The 15,319-nt window shown below is 38.2% G+C and overlaps 1 pseudogene; it reads left to right on the plus strand.

The window, feature by feature from the left end:
• Positions 1-14,798, plus strand: part of LOC140512181 (vomeronasal type-1 receptor 4-like) — a 30,109-nt pseudogene extending 15,311 nt beyond the window's left edge.
• The last annotated feature ends 521 nt before the right edge of the window (positions 14,799-15,319 follow it).

Genomic DNA, 15,319 nt, shown 5'->3' on the forward strand with positions numbered 1-15,319 from the left:
TAAAGGTGACGACTTCTAAACCTTAGAGTTCTCATGAGGCCCCCCAGGGAACAGCTGGGAATTGAGGTGTGAGACCCGGGCTATCTCGTGCATTTCCCCCTCTTCCCCGTGGGAAACTTGCTGGGGAAGAGCATCTCCGCCCTCGAGATTAATCCATGGTCTGAGCACACCTATTGTTGTCTAACAGGCACTGTATTCAGGTGCAAACTATGCGACGGGAGAGCTTAAGTAGGGTCAGGAAAGCCTGAAGGCGCTCTTAGCGCTGAGGGGCCCTTAGAGGACAGAAGGCCCCTCTTCCCTCTCCCTTCTCCCTCTCCCGCTTCCATTCTCTTACTGTAAGATCTTTGCCTCCTTGGGAGATTTCCTCTCTCCTCAGGAAGAATTCCCCCTGCACATATAACCAAGACCCTGAATAAAGCCTAACCCTTATTCGACTCTGGAAAGTCTCTTCTCTCATACGTTTATCCGGTTTGGCCAGCCGAAGACCTCCGATAGATAAGGTAAGACTCGGGTAGCCCTTAGGCCTCTAGGCCTGACAACTGGGCAAAATAAATGTTGAATGAATCCACCAGTCACCTCTTGAAAGAGGCCCTAAAAGAGAAATTGCTAGGAATATTGTGGTCAAATTTCAGAGTTATCAGGTCAAGGAGAAAATAGTGCAAGCAACTAGAAAGAAACAATTCAAGTGTTGTGGAAATACAATAAGGACAACACAGGATCTGGCAGCTTCTACATTAAGAGATTGAAAGGCTTGGAAAACCATGTTCCAGAAGTTAAAGGAATGGGATTAAAACCAAGAATCACCTACCCAACAAAACTGTGTATAATACTTCAAGGGGAAAAAATGGCCATTCAATGATATAGAAGACTTTCAAGCATTCATGATGAAAAGACCAGAACTTAATAGAAAATTTGACTTCCAAACACAAGAATCAAGAGAAACATGAAAAGGTAAACGGGAAAGAGAAATCATAAAGTAGTTTCTAAAGCTGAACTGTTTACATTCCTACATGGAAATATAATATTTATAACTCTTGGGACTTTTCTCAGTATTTGGGCAGGTGGAGGGATTATGCACACACACACCCCCACACACGCACACACACACACATATACATACATATATAGACAGAGAGTACAGGTTGCGTTGAAACAGAAGAAATGATATCCATAAAAACAGTATAGCAAAATTAAGGGGTGAGATAAGAAAACATTGGAAGGAGAAACGGAATAGGGCAGAGTATCACTCATAAATGAGATAAGAAAACTCTCTTTCAATGGAGAAGAAAAGGGAGGAGGTGAGAGGGGAATAGTCAAGCTCACTCTCTTCATATATATGGCTTAAGGAGGGAATAACATGCTCACTAAATTTGGCATGAAAAATCTATCTTACACTACAAGAAATTAGGGGAGAAGGGGACGATAGAAAGGAGGGCAAATAGGAGAATGAAGTAACTAGAAGTAAAACCTTTTGAGAAGGGATAAGGTCAAATGAGAGTGTAGAAAAAAGGGGGGGACATAGTAGGATGGAGGGCAATATATTTAGTCTTACACAACATGACTATTATGAAAGTCTTGCAAAACGACACATATATAGACCGTATTGAATTGCTTGCCTTCTCAGTGGGGATGAGTGGGGAGGAAGGGAAGGAGAGAGAGAAGTTAGAGTTCAAAGTATTAAATATGATGGTTGAGAATTGTTACTGTATATAACTGGGAAATAATAAATACAGGTAATGGGATATAGAAATTAATCTTGCCCTACAAGAAAAGGGAGGAGATGGGGATAAGGGAAGGGTGAGAGGTGATAGAAGAGAGGGCACATTGAGGGAAGAGGTAATCAGAATGCAAGGTTTTGTGGGGTTGGAGGAGAGGAGAGATGGGGAGAAAAATTGGAACTCAAAATTTTGTGGATATGAATGTTGAAATCTAAAAATGAATAAATAAAACTATTATAAAAATATCCAAAAAAATAAAAGTTATGTTTACTCCGTATTGTAGTTTATTAAATGTGCAATATTGCTACATGTAAAAATTGTACATACCTTAATTTTAAAATGTTTTATTGCTCGTAAGATTCTAAGACAACTCCATAAGGTTCATGATGGACAATGCTATCCACATCCAGAGAAAGAATTATGAAGTCTGAATGCAGATCTTAACATACTGTTTGCTCTCTCTGTTTTTTGTTTTGTTTTGTTTTGTTCTTTCTCATGGTTTATTCCATTGGTTATATTTCTTCTTTGCAGCATGACTAATGTGAATGTATATGTAGAGGGTATATCACGTTGTATGCTGTCTTGGGGAGAGGGGGTGAAATTGGAATTCAATAGCTTGTGGAACTGAATGTTGTAAACTAAAAACAAATAAACTTTTTATAAAATCTAAAAAAAGAAATTATCACAGAAATCTATCTTGGTATCCTAGAACTAAAGAGTAAGGTGGAAATTGAAAAAAACCACACTTATCACCTATTGAAATAATAAAATGAAAACTCCTTGGGATATTACAGTCAAATTTCAGGATATCCAGGAGGAATAGCCGGAAAGATACATTTCATATATCATGGAGCCAAAGTCAGGATAACCCAAAATTTAGTGATTTCTACATTCTAGGAGGTGAGGGTTTGGAATATGTTATTCCAGACTACAAAGGAGTTAGGATCACCTCCAAGAATCATGTACCCAACAAAACTGAGTATAATAATCCTTTGACGGAAATATGGATATTTAATGAATTAATAATCTTTCAAGCATTCCTGGTTATGAAATAACACTTGAATAGAAAATGCGCTTTTTCAAATAGAAAACTTAAGAAAAATGGAAAAAAATAAAGCGAAATGATATTGTAGCTTCTATAAATTTTACCATTATTTGGTACTAAATAGAAGCATGCATAGACAGCATGGGTTGAGCTGATAACAATGGACTGTCATCTTAAAAAAAAACTGTCACTAAAGGGTGAGAAAGAGAATGCACTAGGAGAAGGGGGAGGGAAAAGAAGAACTGTGTAAATTATCTCCCATAAAATAAGAACAAAAGAGTTTCACAGTGGAGAAGATCAAGGCTTGAGCCTTATTCCCATCAGAATTGGCTCAAAGAGCGAATAATATTCAAACTCATTTGGGCATGGAAGTCTGTCTTACTCTACAGAAAATTAGGAGGTTAAGGAAATAATAGAAATTGTGAGTTTTGATAGAAAAAAGTGTGGACCGAGAAGACTACTGTCAGATACAAAATTCTTTTGAGGAGGGACAGGATGAAGGGAGAGAGATAAAAGTATAAAACTGGGGAAAATTGACTGGAGGGAAATATACAGTAACCATAGGTGTGAAAAAAAATTACAGCAAATGTCCTTGATAAAGGCCTCTTTTCTTCAATATACAAAGAAATGAGTCACATTTGTAAGAATAAAAGTCATTCTACAATTGATAAATGGTCAAAGGATATGAAGAAATCAAACGTATCTACCCTCATATGAAAAATGTTCTAAATTACTATCGACCCAGGAAAAGAGTGTACACAATAACTTCAATGATATGTGATGATTAAATGTGAATGACAGCTTTTCGCAGCAATAAAATGACCTGACAATTTCAAAGAACCTATGATAAAAATGCTTTCCAACTTCAGAGAAAGAACTGATGGAGTCTGAATTGAAGCATACTTTTTCTAAGTTTATTAGATTTTTTTTGGTCTGTGTTTTCTTTCACAACATGATTAATAAGAAAATATATTCTGCATATGCACAGCAAATTGATTGCTCTTTCAGGGAAAGGGAAGAGAAGGGAGATAATTTGGAACTCTACCTTTTTAAAAACAAATATTTAAAATTATTTTTATACGTAATTGGAAAAATATTTAACTAAGCCAGAGCCCATCATCTTTGTTGTGTATGCTGAGAATGCCTAATGCTTTAAAAAATTGATATTTTGTAAGTATAGAAGACACTGAGAAAAGGAATGGGCAGTGATGAGCATGATATGCTATGATAGGAATCACAAAGAACCCTCCTCCATCTAGGTCTTCCCTACTTCCCTTTGTGATGTTACCAAATTAGTTGTGAGGTCTCTTGTCTTTAGTAGGTTATTAAAAGACCATCACCATTACTCCAGTCCACGTTTTGAGAGCTACCAATTTATATTGATTTTTTGACATTCTTCCAAGAGGCAGATAAGTAACTGGAGGAAGGTGCATCAGAACCTCATGGAAATCAGGAACTGATAATGATAATGATAAATTATAATAAGTTATCATTTGGAATCAAATGGATGTAGGAGTATTACCATCTGATTAATCATGAGATCATAAGACCTGTCTACCTAACTTGCATATGCATAATCTCCCAGTTAGAATGTGAGTTTCATCAAGTTTTGTATTTCCATCCCTTACTTTACATAAAGTCATTGACCAATAAATGCTTCATCCTTCCATCCATTCATTTATGAAGAAGCATATAGAATTGGATGGGATGGGTGGGTGGGGAAGTAGAACGCATAGTCAAATCTGATTCATTTCATAGAGTCAACTGGGACTATCCTTATTACCTTGTACTTTAACAGTATCATAGGGTCTTTGATTAGAATGGATATTTGTGAAGTCCTATAGCAACACTAATTTTAGAGAAAAAGAAATTGAGGATGAGATGCTCAATGAGTCATCCAGGATCATATATAAAGAGTGAGCAAAGATTTTATTCAAAATTTGAAAGTTCCAATCAGGTACTCCTTCCAGTATATTTTCGTCTACCTGTGGAAATGGTTTTATACATTTAATTCATTAAATTTATCAGCCTTTAAAAAATACTATTGAAACATTTCCCAACGTAGTCCTTTAGCACCACCTCCCAGAGAGCTAGGTATTGGATAGAACTGTAGTCCTAAAGTCAGGAAGAATGAGTTCAAATCTGATCTCAGATACTTATGTGACCTTGGGTAAGTCAAGTCACTTAATCCTGTTGTATCTAACGCCCTCTTCTGTAAAATTAGCCGAAGAAGGAAATGGAAGACGGTTCGAAAATGTTCTCCAAGACAACCCCAAATTAGGTTACGAAAAGTAAGACACAACTGAAACAAGGAAACAATAATAATGCAAATGACTTCCCAGAAAGATCTGAAGTCAGAAATAGGGTCAGAAAACCCATCAATTTGTCAACAGATTCTTATCTGGTATCTGAAATTCACAATCTAGAATGTAAATACAGAAATGAGGGAGGTACTTTTTCAAAGTTCTTCACAATTAAAGTATGTAAGTATAATTGCCCGTTACTTGGGTTAAGACTTCTTGCTGGCTTTTTTTTGTTATTGTTTTTCCTTTAAAATTGAGGGGGACATTTAATTTTAAATTGTTTTGAATTAATGACCATTTATTTCCCCCCCACCTCCTCTTGTACTATAAAAAACAACATCCTCGAAACAAATATCTATATATGAATTCAGACATGCATACATTGTTGCATATATACACTTAAAATAAATGCAGTCAGTCCAAAAACTTACATACACATGCATAACTATAAAATTAATATTATATTATTTATATTGCATTGATATTTATTAATGTATTTGAATAAATATGCATAAGTACAATAGATATTAATATTTAATGTATAGTTAAATTATGGGACTTTCGTTATATACGTATATACATACACTCCATTTCTCTGTATGTATGCAGATATATGCATACACAAATAGGTGTAAGTGTGTATTATGTAAATATGGACACATACATGCTCAATCCAAACAACATAAATTTCTCTGTCTGTGTTTAATTGTTCCTAATTTTCTTTGTAATCGGTTACTAACATAATGTTTTAAAATGTTACATCAATAATACTCGATACCTAAATATATATAAAAAATAAACACTAGGTATTATTTGATATTATACAATTAAATGATTTAATATATATTTGACAATCACATACACATGTATTCACTCTACATTTCCCCATTGCTCTTATCCAGTGAGATGCTTATCTCATGTTACATATTGAATCAATCAACAATTAATAGTTAGTCTACCATTTGCAAGCAATAGATATTTACATAGGAAGCACTTGTTAAATTTACATAACTAGAATTTATTAAATCTAGCTTTAGATGTCACTTCACTATTATCTTTGCTAAACCCTCCAAAATGGGGAAAGTTTCTCTCCAGAGACCAGTTTATAGTGTGCAAGCATTTGGGGAAGTCACTTAATATTAAGGAACTATTGTTTACAAGGTGAGAAAGACAGCGAGTTTTACCAAGACTTACTTGATTTATACATTTAGAAACTCATGACAAGAAAGTTCTCATTATGGAGGCTTCACTCATTTGAGAACATTCATGTTTCTTCTTTTTTTCTCATCTTTACGGACACCAGAGTACAGTGTATATACAAGAAATCCCATGTAGATCAATTACTAGTAAAAGCCCAAAGAGGTGAAATGATGGGAAACCTCCACATGTGTCTGAAACTAAATTTTCATCCATTTAAAGGAAATGGTGGAAACATGCCTGAGCTTATTCTCTTTTTGAGTAGAATGTAGAACCATAGTAGCTTTGCCCAAAGAATACTATTTAATAGACATCTAAATCACACAGCTTGTGAAGATGTGTGTTTGATGGGGGTAGGGAGTGTCAGCAACCACAGTGATGTGTTTTGAGAAGCATAACTCAGACACTAGTTTATAAAACCTATCTGCTAATGCCTTTCATGGTGCCTGTGTTTAGCTCTGGAGATTGTGACACAAAGTTTAGTATATATTTATTTTCCAGATTTTGACTCCCTTGCTTAAAGAGACTTGCAAAGGAGCAGAACAAGTAATTATTTCTTTGTAGTTCATCATTCCCCTCTTTCCACAAACCTGTAAATTTATTATGTTTGCATATTTTTTAGTCTTATGGAAAGTTTAAAATAAATATCAACTTACCATTCTGTCATTTCTCTAAAATTATTGACTATGATTCTCTTTATTAAATGGTGCGATAATAGTGGTGTTTAAGTAAAGAATAAAATAAACACAATTTTATCTTTTTGGTAAAAACCATTGCCTCCATATTTACATATGGTAATCAGTGAAGGTTCAAACTTGGACTTAGAACAATTATACTATATTGTACTTGTTCTGCTTGATTACTCAAAAAATTGCTAACCATAGATCAACCAAATCTATAAGTAGGAAGGGCCACCAGAAGTATAGGTCAACCCAGAATCACTATAAAGGGGAGGCTGTGGCTTTCCCCTCACTTAAGGTCATAAAGAAAAGGCTGTCATTCCCCAATTGATAAAAGGTCAAAGGATATGAACAGGCAATTTTCAGAGGAAGAAATTAAAGCTATCTATAATCATATGAAAAAATGCTCTAAATCACTATTGGTTAGAGAGATGCAAATCAAAACAACTCTGAGGTACCACATCACACCTATAAGATTGGCAAACATGACAGAACAAGAAAATGATAAATGCTGGAGAGGATGTGGGAGAGTTGGAACACTAATTCATTGTTGGTGGAGCTGTGAGCGCATCCAACCATTCTGGAGAGCAATTTGGAACTATGCCCAAAGGGCTACAAAAATGTGCATACCCTTTGACCCAGCAATATCGCTACTAGGACTATATCCCCAAGAGATCATAAAAATGGGAAAGGGTCCCACATGTACAAAAATATTTATAGCAGCACTCTATGTAGTTGCCAAAAACTGGAAGTCAGGGGGATGTCCATCAATTGGGGAATGGCTGAATAAATTATGGTATATGAATGTAATGGAGTACTATTGTGCCATAAGAAATGATGAACAAGAAGACCTCAGAGAGGCCTGGAAGGACTTATATGACCTGATGCTGAGTGAAAGGAGCAGAACCAGGAGAACTTTATGCACAGCAACAACCACAGTGTGTGACAGTTTTTTCTAGTAGACTTAGATTTTTGTAATAACACAAGAACTTCTGAAAAAAAAAATCCCAATGGTGGACCTCAAGGCAAAATACCTTCCACACTCAGAGAGAGAAATATGGAAGTCACTCACATAATGTAGCAGATCATGTTTGTGTATGTGTATCTGTTTGTGTATCATGTTCTGATTTGTTATGCGGATTCTTTCATTTATCTTAGTCTGACTACATAGCATGACTATAGTGAAAATATACTCAATAGGAAAGTATATGTAGAATCTATACAGAATTGTATGCAGTCGTGGGGAGGGAGGGAGGTAGTGGGGGGGGGTGGGTAGGGATAAAATTGCAATTGTATGGCAGTGATTGTTAAACATTAAAAAATAATAATAATAATAAAAAAATAAAAAAAAATAAAAAAAAGAAAAGGCTGGATGATTACTTAGTAGAAAAGATCTTTTTGCTGGTACAGGCTGAACTACGTGATGTCTTGGTTCCCTTTGAACTTTATTCTGATATTCATGATCTAGTTATAGTTGGGTCTAAAGGAGCTCTAACATCCATTGTAATAAACCCCCTGTGAAATTCTTATTTCTCTATTTATACTTCTAATATCTGATATTAAAGCCCGTTAATGGCTGACCTACTAACCATAGTCCACGTAGTTTGAGTGACAACTTAAATTTCTTTGGGATATCCATGCAACATTGTATTACTTGGCTAAGTGCTCTCTATCAGATCTACTCTACAAAGAGTTCATTTAACAAATCAAGGTGAATCAATATCACTTTAGTATTGAAATTTTTGAAATATTCCTTTAGATAATACCCTACAGACTCTAGATCTAAGACTGATTCAGAAATACCATTGTGAAAATGTGAGTAGAAGAATCAACGTTATACAAAACTATAGGTGCCTTAAAATACACAAAGCATTTTACATTTACTATTTCTTTTGATCCTTGCAACGTATGTAAAGTGTGTACCAACGGTAATATTATCCCTACTTTACAGATGAAGAAAGTAAAAGTTAAAAATTCTAAATGACTTGCCCAAAGTCATACACATTAGTAGGTATCAGAGTTTGAGTTCAAAGGGAAGTCCGTTCAGAATCAAATCCAATGTTCTTCCTACTACACCATGGTGCCTTCTTAGAAACATGGTTACACAATCATAATAGGGTCAGATTCCAAGCTAGAAGGGAATTGAAAAATTATCTAGTTTGACTTTCATATTTCAGTTATGAGAAAACTGAGTCACAGTGAGTTTTCATGATTTATCCAAGGTCTCACATTTGGTAAGTGATAGAGCCAAGTTTCATACCCAGGTATTTTAGATTCGACTTACAGACTTCTTTTCATTATAATATATTGTGTCGTTGTGAAGTTTATTCCTCCTCCTTCTGCTATCTCAATATCTGTTAAGATTTTTCATTTCATTCATAGCCACAGTTAGATGCTTCTATGACTAGGAAATCCTCTCAGAACTTTCATGAATATGAGATGGTAGAGGGACATAGACTTAGTATGCACTTAGAAATATGAGTCTTGAGAGGAAAAGGTTTCAAAGGGTGTGTGTGTGTGTGTGTGTGTGTGTGTGTGTGTGTGTGTGTGTGTTTGAATGCAGATTTGATAGCTCTCTAAATGGAGATGCTAGTTGAACCCATGGGGGTGGATGAAATACATCAATAAAAGAGAAGAATAGGAGAAAGAGAGGAGAGAAGACAAAATGAAGAAAGGCTCTGCTGTTGCAAAGTTAAAAAGATAGGGCTGACACAGGTAGCAGCATCTTTAAATCTACTTCTGAGAATCCAGGTCAGTCCCATGGCAATATGTCTAATGGAAATTACATACTACCGGGAATTGGAAAACACGATTTATAATTCATAATAAACCACGAATTCATCAAACAATATTTGGAAAGTGACTTCCTCATCATGATCCTCAGTTTCTTCCTCTAAAATGGGATTTTGGGTGTGGAGACAAGATGGCAGAGTAGAAAGACACACATACGCAGGCTTTCCCCACACAGCCCATGAAAAGCTTCTAGAGAGGGACTCTCAAAAAATTTTGGAGCACCAGAAGTGGAGAACAACAGAGTGGAAGAGATTTCCACCCCAGGGTGACCTGAAAGAACTATGGGAAACGTCTGTTGCACCAGACACGGAGCTGAGCCCAGCCCAGCCTTAACGCATGGCTCGAGGACAGCCATCCGGGGCAGAATCTCCAGTCTCAGCAGCAGCGAATCCCCAGTCCCAGCAGCGGTGGTCCGCAGATCCCTCAACCCACAGATGCCAAAGGTCAGTGACACGGCTTTTTCAGCTGACCAGGAAGGGAGAAGGGTCTTCTCATAGCTCTGGCCTCAGGCAGTGGCCACAGAGGCCACATCTGGCAGGTGGTAGCAGTTCCCACAGTAGCCCGTACAGCCGCCTGCATCCATTGTTGGATCGTAAAAACCCCTGGGAGCACTGAGGAGCTGAATATTACTTCAGTCCTGTGCGGAGGCCCTGAGGGAACTGATCTTTATCTCACACTGAATGGGGTCCCTTTCCATCCAGCTTATCTGAAAATCAGCCCCCAATGCTGACTTGCTGGAACTGGAGATCGGGTGGCTGTGGAGAGGTAACTACTAAGATTCTGGGCAAAAAAATCTCTTCCTATAACCAGACCAGTGTACACGCTTGATGCTGCCACCTTGGAAGAACTGAGATATTCCCAGAGTATACCCTACTCTTGACAAAGGACCCAAAAGTCAAGTAACTGGTTGGGAAAATGCCCAAAAAAGGGGGAAAATAAGACTATAGAAGGTTACTTTCTTGGTGCACAGATATCTTCTCTCATTCTTTCAGAAGAGGAAGAACAATGCTTACCATCAGGGAAAGATATAAAATTCAAGGCTTTCCATATTCCAAAATAAATATTCAATGGTCTCAAGCCATGGAAGAGCTCAAAAAGGATTTTGAAAATGAAGTAAGAAAGGTAGAGGAAAAGCTAAGAAGAGAAAAGAGAGAGATGGAAGAAAAGCATAAAAAGCAGGTCACCCCCTTACTAAAGGAGACCCAAAAAAATTTTGAAGAGAATAACACCTTTAAAAATAGGCTGACTCAATTGGGAAAAGAGGTTCAAAAAGCCAATGAGGAGAAGAATGCTTTGAAAAGTAGAATTACCTAAATGGAAGAGGAGGTTCCAAATCTCACTAAAAAAATAGTTCTTGAAAAATTAGAATGGAATAGATGGAGGCTAATGACTTTATGAGAAACCAAGAAATTACAAAACAAAACCAAAGGAATGGAAAAATGGAAGATAATGTGAAATATCTCATTGGAAAAACAAGTGACCGGGAAAACAGATCCAAGAGAGACAATTAAAAAATTATGGGACTATCTGAAAACCATGATCAAAAAAAGAGCTTAGACATCATCCTTCATGAAATTGTCAAGGACATCTGCCCTGATACTCTAAACCACCGGGTAATATAAATATTGAAAGAATTCACTGATGACCTCCAGAAAAAGATTCGAGAAGACAAACTCGTAGGAATACTGAAGCCAAATTCCAGAGGTACCAGGACAGGGGAGAAAATATCACAAGCAGCTTGAAAGAAACAATTCAAGTATTGTGGAAATACAATCAGGATAACACAAGATCTAGCAGCTTCTGCATTAAATGATTGAAGGGTTCGAAATATGCTGTTTCAGAAGTCAAAAGTCCTGGGATTAAAACCAAAAACTGAACATAATTCTTCAGGGTAAAAAAAATGGTCAATGAAATAGAGGACTTTCAAGCATTCTTTATGAAAAGACCAGAGATGAGTAGAAAATTTGAATTTCAAATGCAAAAGTCAAGAGAAGCATGATAATGTAAACAGAAAAGAGAAATCATAACGAAGTTACTAAAGTTGTGTGTTCACATTACTCTATGGGAAGATAATATTTTTAACTCGAGACTTCTCGTAGTATTCGGTAGTTGGAGGGATTACACACACTCAGACGCGCACGTACACACACAATTAAATTTCGTAGAAAGAGGACAGGATTTGGGGGGGAAAATTATATTGGGAACCAAATAATGAACCAAACTGAAGAAGAAAGTGTACTGACATAGTTACGAGGAGGTTTTTAGACAATACGGACAAGGACTTTGATTGGGTGGTAAACATAAATTTCATTAACCTCAAAAGAGAAGTTGCTGAGTGATGGAGGGAGGGCGAGAACCTGGCCATGCAGATAAAAGATGTAGCAGTTTTCCCCAAGTATACACACCAGTAATGCACCTTTGTGCAAGAAGTAAAACCTCCAACACAACAGTGTAATCAGCTCTCAGTCAAGTCCAATAAAGGCATTTCACTCCAACTATCATTCTGTCCAATTAGTACTATTTCTTACCTGACACTTTCCTCAATCATAATTCAAGAAATCAAGCGCACCATCATGAAAATGTGAATTTAAACATAGATCGCAAACAAAACTTATTGCCAGGTAAATGACCCTCATTATTTAACAAGATTTGTGAAATACCTAAGAGAAAAATAAAGCAGAAAGTAACCCGAAAGGTTCCTTCTTGTATATTTGGTGTACTCAGAGACTAGTATAAAGTAAATAAAATCCAGTTACATCTATAATGACAAAAATGGTCCTTGTTCTTGATGTTTATAAACATTTTGTCTGATCTATGGGGCTAGATGGCTTCTAACAGAGGAAATTAGGAGGAAAAGGCAGAAGATCTGAATTAAAACAAAGTAAGGAATGTGTGTTCTTAGTCCAGTCTTTTATACTAAGCTCAGACTCTAATGTTCCTTTATCAGTATCTATTCAGGTCGGATAAACAGAAGAGGACGGACTTTTCTAAGACCTCTCAAGTCCTACGACCTGCCTCATCTGAGCTATGGCTCTCCAGGCCAAGCATGGATGAGGTGTGGTACCTAACTCCCTCTTTGGAAGCAATCCAATCGCTTATTCTCCTCCTTCTCCTGACAATGTTTTTTGTTTGTTTTTTCCCTTTTGCTGCTACTATTATTGCTCATAGTCTGGATTCTATGGTTGCTGTAATAAGGCATTGAGTGGAACTGGTAGCAAGAGATCTGAGTGGGATAGGTTTAGTGAAGACTTCTCAGATTGTAATTATTCTCCCAGGGGTGAGGTAAGGCCTAAAGGCTCAAGGTTACAATATTTTTAGAATAAAATAGTTCCATATAAGGATATAAAACTGTGTAGTGTATTAGGGTCTCAATGATTGGACAAAACTTACATAATTCCTTGATGTCTTCATTTCCAAAGGGATTGGTTAGATTTTGTGTCTAGAATGTAAGACCATATTCTCAGCTAATGAGGATAATGGTCAGTGCGGGGAGGAGGGACTTGCGTTAGGGTCTATATAAATCACTGCCCTTTTCTTTGTCTTCGGCTTTCCTACTCCTACAGGTGAGCCCCGCTTCTCGAGAATCGAATAAATCACTTTTCTGTCATCACTTTGAGAGGCCTCTGAGTAAGTGATTTATGTAGGGACCTGAGCCATCCCACACAGATCCCAACAGGATTCCTCAAAGTGCCAGTGCAGGGACCCGGCAAAAGGTCATATACAGCTCTTCCCTGCACATTTATATGCCTACCTGACTTCATTTATATGACTACCATGTCTAAAGGTATACCTTTGCCTTATCAGTCGCAGATATCTTCCTCCTTTGAACTTTGACCTAGTTCAGAAGGATAATATCTCTGGTGCTGATTCACATATACTTAATTAGTCACTAAGTCAGGCAGGCGCTTGCTCCTTTCGGCCTTAATTAGTTGCTCCATCACTCAGGCTTTCTCGCCTTTCTATACTGAGCCCATCAGGTGCCAAAGCTTTGTTTGAAAATGGTATATAATATTGAATATTGAGGTTGCCTAAGGGTTCACTGAGGGGAAGTATGCTTCTCCTAAAATTCTTTTGATTTACTCAAATTGGGGAAACTGAGTAGCTGGGGTTAAGTGCCCTCACCCCTCACCCCTCTGCATTCCCATGAAGGGGAACTCAGATGTGGATGCTCTGGTCTGGTGATGTATCTAAATTTTTCTGTTATTCTGTTTAGTTTTTTTTTTTGTATATTTCTGTAATGAGGTTTTATATTGGCCTTGTGTGCAGAATAGAGGTTGTGTGGATTTTGCTTGGGGAAAAGAGGGCTTATTATACCAAGTGATTAGATCCTTCGTATATACATATGTATGTAAAATATATAGATATATTTGCTTTTGATTTATGTATATATATATATATATATATATACATATACATGTATTATATAATATGTATGTAGATATTAATAGCAGCTGCTTATACAGCCTGGAAGATACACTGCTCTCCACTTCGTCGGATCTTGAATGGCACCAGTGGGTGGAGGGGTCACCTCTAGGGCACGCACTGTTTTAGAAAACACTACTTCAATGTATTTACTCCTTCTTTTGCATTCAGGGAGGCCATCAGCAAGTTCAGTACATCTCTCTGTCTAAGGCTGAAACAAGACAGACCGGCTGCGGAAACCTCAGTAAAGGCTGCCTGAGAACCCCTCTCTCCGCACTGGTGGGTTCTCCAAGTAACCCGGTGCCTGGGCACAGCCTACTTCCCTCTTGAGAGTGGGCTCCTCCAAGATAGAAGCCCTTCTTGTGAGACAACTCTCTGCAGACTCAGGGGCCCCAAGTTGAGGTGCCTTGCCAGACAGCCTTTCGAAGACTGATTGGGAGCCGAAACCCCACCCCCACCATCCAACCTAATCTCCTACTTCCCCTCACTCCGAGGGTGCCGTAGCGACCACTGCAAGTGTCGGGATTGGTGGATTCAAGGTTCCAGATGCTGCCCTGACAAAGTGAAGCGTGACTCGGCCCCCTTCCTCCCAGCTGTCCCTGTCACCATGGTTACCAAGACGCTTTTCTGGTCCGTCTGACCTTTGCTGATCTCCTTCTTAGGCTCTCCCAGCCCCAAGGAGGCAAACGTCTTGCAATTCCTTTAGTGTGTGGTTAGCTGAACAATTGGCCAGGTGGACACCAGCCCCGCTCCAGCTTCTGGGAAGTCGCATCGGTCCCGTCAGTGTCTTCTGGCCCCTCCTTGTCGATCGGCCAAGGGCTGACACTTTTTGCCTCCACTCCCTTTGGTCCACACCTCTCCCTGGCCTACGACTTTCCCTGGGCTCTTTCCTCTCCCCAGGCCTGATCTCCACTCTGGGGTTCGAATAGAGTTTGGGGCCACTTGCAGTTAAGACGGGGAGGAGGGGGGTCACCACCAAATCCAACCCTGGCCTTCCTGGAAGGGCAGCTGGGGAGAGTGTGACCGTCATCCTGTAGGACCACCCGTCAGCCAGGTGGTTTGCTGGTAGGGTCACCAGTACAGGTTGAAATAAAGGTTCGGGGAAGCTAGTGGAGCGGGGGGCCGTGCTGAGGACCTGGTCCAAGCTTGGGAGAATGCAAC

Source organism: Notamacropus eugenii, chromosome 6 (assembly GCF_028372415.1).
Source record: "Notamacropus eugenii isolate mMacEug1 chromosome 6, mMacEug1.pri_v2, whole genome shotgun sequence".
Lineage (NCBI taxonomy): Eukaryota > Metazoa > Chordata > Mammalia > Diprotodontia > Macropodidae > Notamacropus > Notamacropus eugenii.